We start from the raw sequence: 9,626 nt of genomic DNA, 5'->3' as shown, positions 1-9,626 counted from the left end.
TACGGATTACTGGTTTAATTACGATCCTTAAATTCTAGCCTTATAAATTTAGCTAGACATGGTAAAGTAAAAGTGCATTAAAATAAATAAAAGTAGTGCGAGTGCGGAAAGTAAATAATTTAAAGCGAGTGCGAGAAAATAAATAATTTAAAGCGAGTGCGAGAAATAAATAAAGTAAAGCGAGTGCGAGGAAATAAATAATTTAAAGTGAGTGCGAAGAAATAAATAAAGTAAAAGCGAGTGCGAGGAAATAAATAAAGTAAAAGCGAGTGCGGGAAATAAATAAAGTAAAAGCGAGTGCGGGAAATAAATAAAGTAAAAGCGAGTGCGAGAAATAAATAAAGTAAAGACAAGAAATAAAAACCTGCTCCAATCGGAGGGTTGAGTAAATTGCAATGCGGAAAAGAAAATGGCGGCAGGATTAACTTCCTTCCAAAGTGCTCCAAACTCGATTACAGACTCTATCACAGACTTGATGACACAATTGTGGTAACACTCCAATGCGAAGCGATTACCACTATAAAATACTGAATATATGCCTAAGTGAAACAAAGTTGCTTCTGAGTTTGCCTCTGCTCTAAGTTTGGATCATTGTAAAACTGAATTCGTGTTTCTATTTATAAGCAAATAAAAAAAGTGGAATTGACTTGGATGCCCTTCAACTTGAAAATAGAGGAAACCGTTTCCTTCTTGTGGCGCCCGCCACAAAGCTATGGCGCCCGCCATAAGCACAAAGTGGGGCGCCTTAGTGGATGTAGTGGGGAAACGTGGGAGTTGAGGAAGTTGGACTTGGACACGTCATGGCTTGGTCTGTGGCGCCCGCCATGGGGTAGGCCATAAGCATAAAATGCTGAATTTTAGGGTTTTTAGCTCTTTTTCACTCCTTTTCTCGATCGGGGCTCCGATTAAAGTAAAAACCTTAAAACAAAGGAAAATACAGTAATAACACAACAAAATGACGATAAAACGACTAGAATGCATGTGAAATCGGAGTCGAAAATACGTAAATTTCAGTGTTATCAAACTGTCCCACACTTAAACCTTTGATTGTCCTCAAGCAAAACATTGAAAAGCTCATAAAAGAAAATTTATGTAAACGAGTGCTTCAGGTAGAAATTCTAAGTTCAAGTCGGGATGCAGTGATAGGTACTAACTGAGTGAACTAAGGGTATCATGATGACACTAATCCGCAAATACGGACATAAACTCCATTCCTATATTAACCAACCCATATTATCCCACAATACCTAGGCCTGCCTTTTCATCTCTTTTTGTGTCCTTTTCATTCAGGCGCAATCACATTAAGCCCGTTATCCGTACATGCTTCATAGTAGAGTGGCCTGTTAGTGATTATGATCAGAACTTGGGGTTTCTGGCACATAAACATGTGTAAACCCTTTTATTGGACCCAACTGTAGTTGTGGGGGATCGGATCGTAATCCGCCCTACCGAGTTCAGTGCCAGATACCTCTGAACCAACCAACAGTGGGTACTGCTTTTCTTTTTCTTTTTCTTTTTGTAGCAATTTTTTTACAATCCTTTGGTTTAAACGACTTTGTGAGGGTCACCTATACCGGAGTTTCCTTTTTGCTTTATTTTTTTTGTTTTTTTTTGTTTTTCTGGATCATTCACTTATTTGCATCGGTCCTCTACGTAGAGGATGCGTAGGCCGAAGCTGACTGCTAGGATAAACTACTGAGGACTTATACGAAAATGATGATTAAGGCCATGGTATATGGGGTTTCGGGAATGATTCCTATATTTACGAAGCTTATGGTGCTAAAACAGATACTGATGTTTCACAAAGTTCTCCCAAGTCACCGCATCCTTACTCAAAACATGTCCTTAAAACCTGAAAACTTTCGAAATAACACTATTTTCTTTTAGCAAAAAAATTTTTTTTGTGGGGCTAAAGGTATGGGGAGGTAGGATTGTACTAAAGATCTACTGCATTTGGTGACTCGTCAGACTCATGCATTATACTAAAAAGCAAAATAAATAACTAAAAGGAAATAAACTATCTAAAAACAGTAAAGAAAGACGATAAAGGAAAAAACGAGAAAAGACAATAAAGAAAGGACGATAGAGTCTCCTCCCACACTTAAATCGAACATTGTCCCCAATGTTTCGAAATAAGATAAGGAAGAGTTACCTGGCAACCTATTGCTGACCACTAGTGCCCTCGCCATCCTGAGGTGGACGACGGGATCGGGTACGACGACGGTCTCTCTGATCCATCCTCGCCTGCAGGGCATCCTGAGCGGTCCTCACGTCTCGAAGGTTACCTATAATGGAACCTTGAGTGGCTTCAATTAGTGCCATGTGTCTCTGGTGGTATTGTTGCTGACGGGCTTGTGTATTAGTTATCACTTGCAGGGACTATAGAATAGTGTCGTAGGACCTGTCTGTCCTCCGCTGTGATTCTTGCATAAAGCTCATGTTTTCCGCCATTTGTTGCTGGATGGTAGAGAGTAGGTCGTCACGCCTTTTCTCTCTAGCCAGGTGGTCACGCCACATCTCCTCTGTAATATAGAAGCCAGGAGTGGTACCTGCAGAAGAAGAAGATGGTGCGGTGTGTGGTGGTGAAGGATGATGGGGGGACACATGTGGTACGGGAGATCTCTCTCTCCGATCATATTCATCTGTGTCATGTCCCGCCTCATCAGAAATGTTAGGAGGAAGAGGACCCAAAACAGGTGGAGCATCTAAATTGTAGGTCCAATTCCTCTCATCACGTATATCGGTATGTCTAGTGCAAGGTAGAATAATAGATGGGATGGCCACACCATGAATCATAAGTGTATAACCTCCTTCTCTCCTTGAACGGCACAATTTCATGTCTCTCAGAAATTTTAAGTTAATTGTGCGAGGAGGTAAGGGGTCTAGGGTAGCCATCTCATTGTTCAGGTTGAGTGCCCGAGCAATAGACGTAATCAATCCGCCAAAAGAAATCGGTCCCGCCTTATTCAGAGTTAAAATCATATGGGCGAGCATAAACGGAACCGAATTAATTCTCCTATTTGTGAGGCTTCCTTGCAAATATAGAAGCTCTCTAGCGTTAACCTTATTTGGATTCTTCCGGCCAAAAATAGTGCATGCCAGCAGATATCTAAAAACTCTGATGGTCGGGTTATGGATAGTTGAGGCAAGAACTCCTTCAGAAGAGTTTATGGAAGTGTTGGATAAACGCTCCCAGAAGGAAAATACCTCAACAGACCATTCGGAATCCAAAGGGGCCTCACAAATAGCACCTTCCCCATGAGGGATCCCTAACAAGCTGGCTAGTTCGTTGGTACTGAATTGGTATTCAACAGCAAACATTCTAAATTTGACAGTACCAACTGTGCTAGCAGTGTTAGGGTTGACAATATAAATTAAGGAACTTAAAAATTCGATTGTCAACCGCTCATAGGTGGGTTCTTTGTTGATAAAGAAATTATGCAAACCTAAGTTGTATAATAAATGGAAAATGCTATGGTAGATACCTAAAGTGTAGAGACAATTTTCGTCAACATACCTTGTCGGGAGAATTTCCCGATTTTGCAACCGTTCAATGATTTTTCTTTGTCTCTCCCCCGGTTTCCCTCCTCGAAGAATGAATCTGTTGAACTCCATTTGAATGCTCTTGAAAAGTGGATGAAGAAGATGAAGTGGTTGGTGAAAAGGTTGGATTTTTACAAAATCCGGCGGATGAAATCGAAAATGGAAAGTGGATTAATGATTTGTGTGGTATGATGGTTAGGAAAGTATGAGCTTTTTGTGGGTTCAAGGACTTTTTTCCAAGGTGAAAAAAATGGATTTTGGAGGTTGTAAGTTGCAAAAATGGTGAAGAAAAGGGGTCTGCCCCGACCATTTACAGACGCTGTGGCGGACGCCTTAGGTCCTATGGCGGGCGCCACAAGGCAAAATCTGGCTGGGCCAGATTTTGGTCCTTTGGTTTGGGCTTCTCTTGTCTTTTGGCTTTGAGGGGTCTGGATAACATTTGTCTTGAGATTCTCCTAGTTTCTTTGACTTGCATAATTTTATAAAAGTAAAAACGAAAATAAAAAGTGAAACTGAAACAAAAACAAAAACAGAAATTAAAAATAAATAAACAAATAACTAAAAAATTAAAATGCAAATAAAATAAATATCAAACATATATGGATAAAAATCGAAATACTAATGTATAGTAGTGGTTTATATAATATTCTTAATGCGATAATATAAAATAGATAATGCAAACACGATAAATATATAAAAGAGAAATAGAATGAAATGGTGAGATCAGGTATTAGGGGTGTCGTCTGCCTAAGTGGATCTACGGAGCACGGATATCTCCTGCCTGAGCTCTGCGATCTCCTGGCATAGACAATCGGCTTCAGTAGCATGGGTGAGATCAAACACTCCTATCTGTAAAGTTAGGTCTGCCACTTCCTGTCTAAGCTCTGCAATCTCTCTACGGCACTCAGCAATCTGGGTGCGTATGTCGGGTGTCTGCAATGAATGATTATTAGAAAAAACAGTGATTCTAGGAGATGGTGGTGTAGGCGTGTATTCAGCGGCGGGTGGTGATCTCGGTGCCTCGACGGTCTCTCCCTGGCCCTCTAGAGCATAACTCCAATTCGCTGGATCATGCACACTAGTCATCATAGGGTCTGGCAATGTGAAGTAATGGATAGCCTCACTGTCGACTAGCAATCGGAACTGACATGGGTGGAAAGAGGCTCTCCTCATCAATCCTCTGGTCAAACAGTCGATGTCCATGGTAGTGTGTCCATAGTAGATCCAAAGATGTGACAGCTTGCGAGACAGACCCAAAGCGACTGCAATCTGTGTGATGATTCCACCAACATGGATGACTCCTTCGGTGGATCTAGAGATACCGTTGATATTATTCAATAAAAAGTTCCCACATGCTACTGGGCGAGACTGGGATGCGCAAAATAATAGGAAGATCTCCTCTTCACTCAGTAGTGTCTCTGCATCCTGTCTTCCCAAGAAGGAATGTGCTAATATCATCTGAAAATATCTGAAGGTTGGGTTATGTATGACATAAGATAAATGCGTAGATGGATCCTGGCTTCCGCCACCTGATATATCACTTTAAAACTTCTTCACCTCCTTACCCAGAAAATATCCCATAGGTGTCTCCGGGATAGCATCAGGAGTGGTCTGGAAGCCCAATAAGTCGCCGAACTCTTTCTGGCTGAAGGAGTATTCAACTCCAAAAAGTCTGAAAGCAGCATACCCATCTGGTCTAGAATATGGGTCATAGTAGAATGAACTCAGGAATTCCAAAGTCAGGTTCCTATATGTGTTATTCAAGTCATCAGCAAATTCGTCCCAGTGGAGCTGGTGGCTAAGGAATCTGATACTCGGCTCGATACCCAGTGCCTCCATACAGTGTTGATCAGGATAACGTGTGGGTGCCATAGGGCGCTGATACAAAGCAATGTTGCGCTCCCTCTGAGCATTATCTCTATAGGCAACATGCATGTCATCAAAACCCTGCATCCTGTAAAAGTTAGGAAAGTGATCCTGAAAATGCAAACCATTCAAATCTTAGTCTCAATGCAAAATAAGATAAAATAAAAATAAAAATAAATGTAAATAAATGCGGAAAAAAAAAAGAAATAAAATGAAAAGAAAAACCATGGGTTGCCTCCCACGCAGCGCTTGTTTAACGTCATTAGCTTGACAGTTAGAATTTATACACCTGTAGTAGTAGGAATCGGTGGATCAATCAGGGTGTGGCTTGAGTAGTATGATGGAATGTCTCCTCCTTCGTAGAGCTTCAGTCTTTGTCCATTTACAATGAATGGGATACAGGTTTGGTTCTTGATTTCTACGGCTCCGGATCTCAGAATCTTGGATACTTCGAAAGGACCAGTCCATCTTGAACGTAGCTTTCCAGGGAAGAGTCGTAACCTAGTGTTGAAAAGGAGAACAAAATCGCCTACATTGAAGTTTTTCTTTACTATTCTTTTGTCATGATAGGCTTTTGTCCTCTCTTTATATATTTTTGCATTCTCGTAGGCAGTTTGCCTAAGTTCTTCTAATTTATGAATGTCTAGGGTACGCTTTTCTCCAGCGGCTAGGTAGTCTAAATTCAAAGTTTTAATGGCCCAATAGGCCTTATGCTCTAATTCGAATGGTAAATGACAAGATTTTCCATATACTAGTTGGTAAGGAGTCGTTCCTATAGGGGTTTTGAAAGCGGTTCTATAGGCCCATAATGCTTCTTGAAGCTTCTGAGACCAGTCTCTCCTAGAAATAGAAACAGTTTTCTCTAGGATTTGTTTTATCTCCCTATTAGATACTTCTACTTGGCCACTAGTTTGTGGGTGGTATGGTGTTGCTACTCTATGCCTAACTCCATATTTTCTTAAAAGTTTGTCAAATATTCTCGATATAAAGTGTGATCCTCCATCGCTTATGACTAAACATGGTGTTCCAAATCTAGGGAATATATAGTTTTTAAATAGTTTGATTACTACCCTAGTGCCGTTTGTGGGTGCAGATATAACTTCAATCCACTTAGACACATAGTCTACAGCTACTAAGATATACCTGTTTCCTAAGGATGGTGGAAAGGGTCCCATGAAATCTATACCCCATACGTCAAAGAGTTCTACTTCCTGAATGTTTCTTAGAGGCATTTCATCACGTCTTGAAATGTTTCCAGTGCGTTGGCATCTATCACACTTGACAATGAAAGCATAGACATCACGCCACATGGTAGGCCAGAATAGGCCAGCTTGAAGAATCTTGGCGTACATCTTAGAGGTGCTCGCATGTCCACCATAAGGTGCAGAATGACAATGCTCGATAATATTATTTACCTCTTCTTCTGGAACGCAACAGCGAAAAATGCCATCTTTACCCCTTTTGAAAAGGAGTGGTTCGTCCCAATAGAAGTTTCTCACATCGTGGAAGAATTTCTTCTTGCGGTGGTAGTCAAGATCAGGGGGTACTATATCAGTAGCTAGGTAATTAACAAAATCTGCATACCAGGGTACGTTACTTATTGCTAAGGAATTTTGGGGGTGCTCATAAAGTTCTAGGTTATTACCTTCAATGGTTTCTACTCTAGCGATCAGTCTATCATAGGCAAAATCATCATTTATGGGTACTAGTTCAGGTTTTAGATGTTCTAGCCTAGAAAGGTGATCGGCTACTACATTCTCAGTGCCTTTTTTATCTCTTATATCTAAATCAAACTCTTGTAGTAATAGAATCCATCGGAGTAACCTGGGCTTGGCATCTTTTTTACTTAATAGGTAACGAATGGCAGCATCATCGGTGTAAACAATAATTTTTGCTCCTACTAGATAAGATCTAAATTTGTCTATAGCGAAAACTACAGCGAGTAATTCTTTTTCGGTTGTTGCGTAGTTAAGTTGGGCAGCATCTAGGGTTCTACTGGCATAAAAAATGGCATGTAATTTTTTTATCTTTTCTCTGTCCTAGAACGGCTCCAACTGCATAATCACTAGCATCGCACATTATCTCAAAAGGTTCCGACCAATCGGGCGGTTTCATAATGGGTGCAGAGATTAATGCTTGTTTTAAAAGATTAAATGCGTCATTACATTTTTCGTCGAAAATGAATTCAGCATCTTTCATTAAAAGTCCGGTTAACGGTTTGGTTATTTTGGAGAAGTCCTTAATAAAACGCCGGTAGAATCCAGCGTGTCCAAGAAAGCTTCGGACTTCTCTGATGGTTTTTGGTGGTTTTAGGTTTTCTATAACTTCTATTTTAGCTTTATCTACCTCTATACCTTTTTCGGAAACTATATGTCCTAAAACTATTCCTTCGGTCACCATGAAATGACATTTTTCCCAATTTAGCATGAGGTTCACCTCCACGCATCTCTCCAGGATTTTCTCAAGGTTAGCAAGACAATTGTGAAAATTGAATCCGCAAACCGAGAAATCGTCCATAAACACTTCCATGATACCATCTAGGTAATCTGCGAAGATTGACATCATGCAGCGTTGGAAAGTAGCTGGGGCATTACAGAGGCCGAACGACATTCGTCTGTAGGCAAAAGTTCCATAAGGGCATGTAAAGGTAGTTTTTTCTTGATCTTCGGGGTGAATAGGTATTTGGAAGAATCCAGAGTATCCATCTAGATAACAGAAGTAAGAGTGTCTGGCTAGACGCTCCAACATTTGGTCTATAAATGGTAAAGGGAAATGGTCCTTCCTAGTTGCTTTATTTAATTTTCTATAATCTATAGACATCCGCCATCCTCCTTCTAAACGTTTTGCTACATGTTCGCCTTTATCGTTTTGCATGACCGTGATGCCTCCCTTTTTAGGTACTACATGCACAGGGCTCACCCACTTACTATCCGAGATCTGATAGATTATACCTGCCTCAAGTAACTTAAGAACTTCCTTCTTAACAACATCACTCATTATAGGGTTTATTCTTCTCTGATGCTCCCTAGAGGGTTTTGAATCTTCTTCTAGCGAAATCCGATGCATGCATACGGATGGGCTTATACCTTTCAGGTCAGAGATATTATATCCTAAGGCTGAGGGATATCTTCGTAAAACGTCTAAAAGTTGGTTCGTTTCCTCATGGCTCAAGGTAGCACTAACTATAACTGGACGGTTCATCTTTTCATCGAGGAACTCATATCTCAGGTTCTTAGGCAGTTCCTTAAGTTCTAAGGTTGGTTTCTTAGAGCATGGAATAGGATCTGGGGTAAGGGATAAACATTCGTAAAGGTTATCATCGATGTAAGGTTCTTTAAAGTCATCATCTTCCTTTATGGGGGTCGATGGTAACTTAATTGTTTTTATAATTTCTTTTTGTTCTAATTCTCTAACACATTCATCAATGATATCTAAGGCATAACACGAGTCTCCCATCACAGGTGCCATAAGAAATTTCGAAAGTATAAATTCTAGTTTCTCGTCACCTACCTCAAATGTCAACTTTCCTTTCTTGACATCTATTATGGCTCCTGCAGTCGATAAGAATGGTCTACCTAGAAGGATTGGTATATCATTGTCCTCTTTGATGTCCATGACGACAAAATCAGTAGGGATAAATAGTTGACCTATCCTAACAGGAACATCTTCTAAAATGCCTATCGGATATTTAACAGATCTATCGGCTAACTGAAGTGACATCTTAGTGGGTTGTAATTCTCCTAAGTTTAATCTCTCACAAACTGCTAGAGGCATTAAGCTCACACTAGCTCCTAAGTCTAGAAAAGCTTTATCGATGACATGATTACCCAAAAGGCAAGGAATGGAGAAATTTCCAGGATCTTTATCTTTCTTTGCTAATTTGTCCTCGGAAATAGCATTACATTCCAAAGGCTTCGGATCGTCAAGTCTACGTTTGTTGGTAAGGATGTCTTTGAGAAACTTTGCGTAAGAAGGTATTTGGGTGATGGCTTCTGTGAAAGGGATTTCTACATGAAGTTTTTCTATAACTTTAATAAATTTTTGATACTGTTTATTGATCTGGGTTTGTTTGAGTCTTTGCGGATATGGTATAGGTGGTTTATATGGCGGGGGTGGTACGTAAATTTTATCTTTAGGTTCTTCTCCTTTCTCTCGACCATCCTGGTTTTCAGATTCCTCTGGTTCTTTTACTTCGTCCGGGGGTTTGGTACATTCCT

This window comes from Lathyrus oleraceus, chromosome 4 (assembly GCF_024323335.1).
Source record: "Lathyrus oleraceus cultivar Zhongwan6 chromosome 4, CAAS_Psat_ZW6_1.0, whole genome shotgun sequence".
NCBI classification, from domain to species: Eukaryota; Viridiplantae; Streptophyta; class Magnoliopsida; order Fabales; family Fabaceae; genus Lathyrus; species Lathyrus oleraceus.
Note: the sequence above shows the minus strand (reverse complement) of the source record.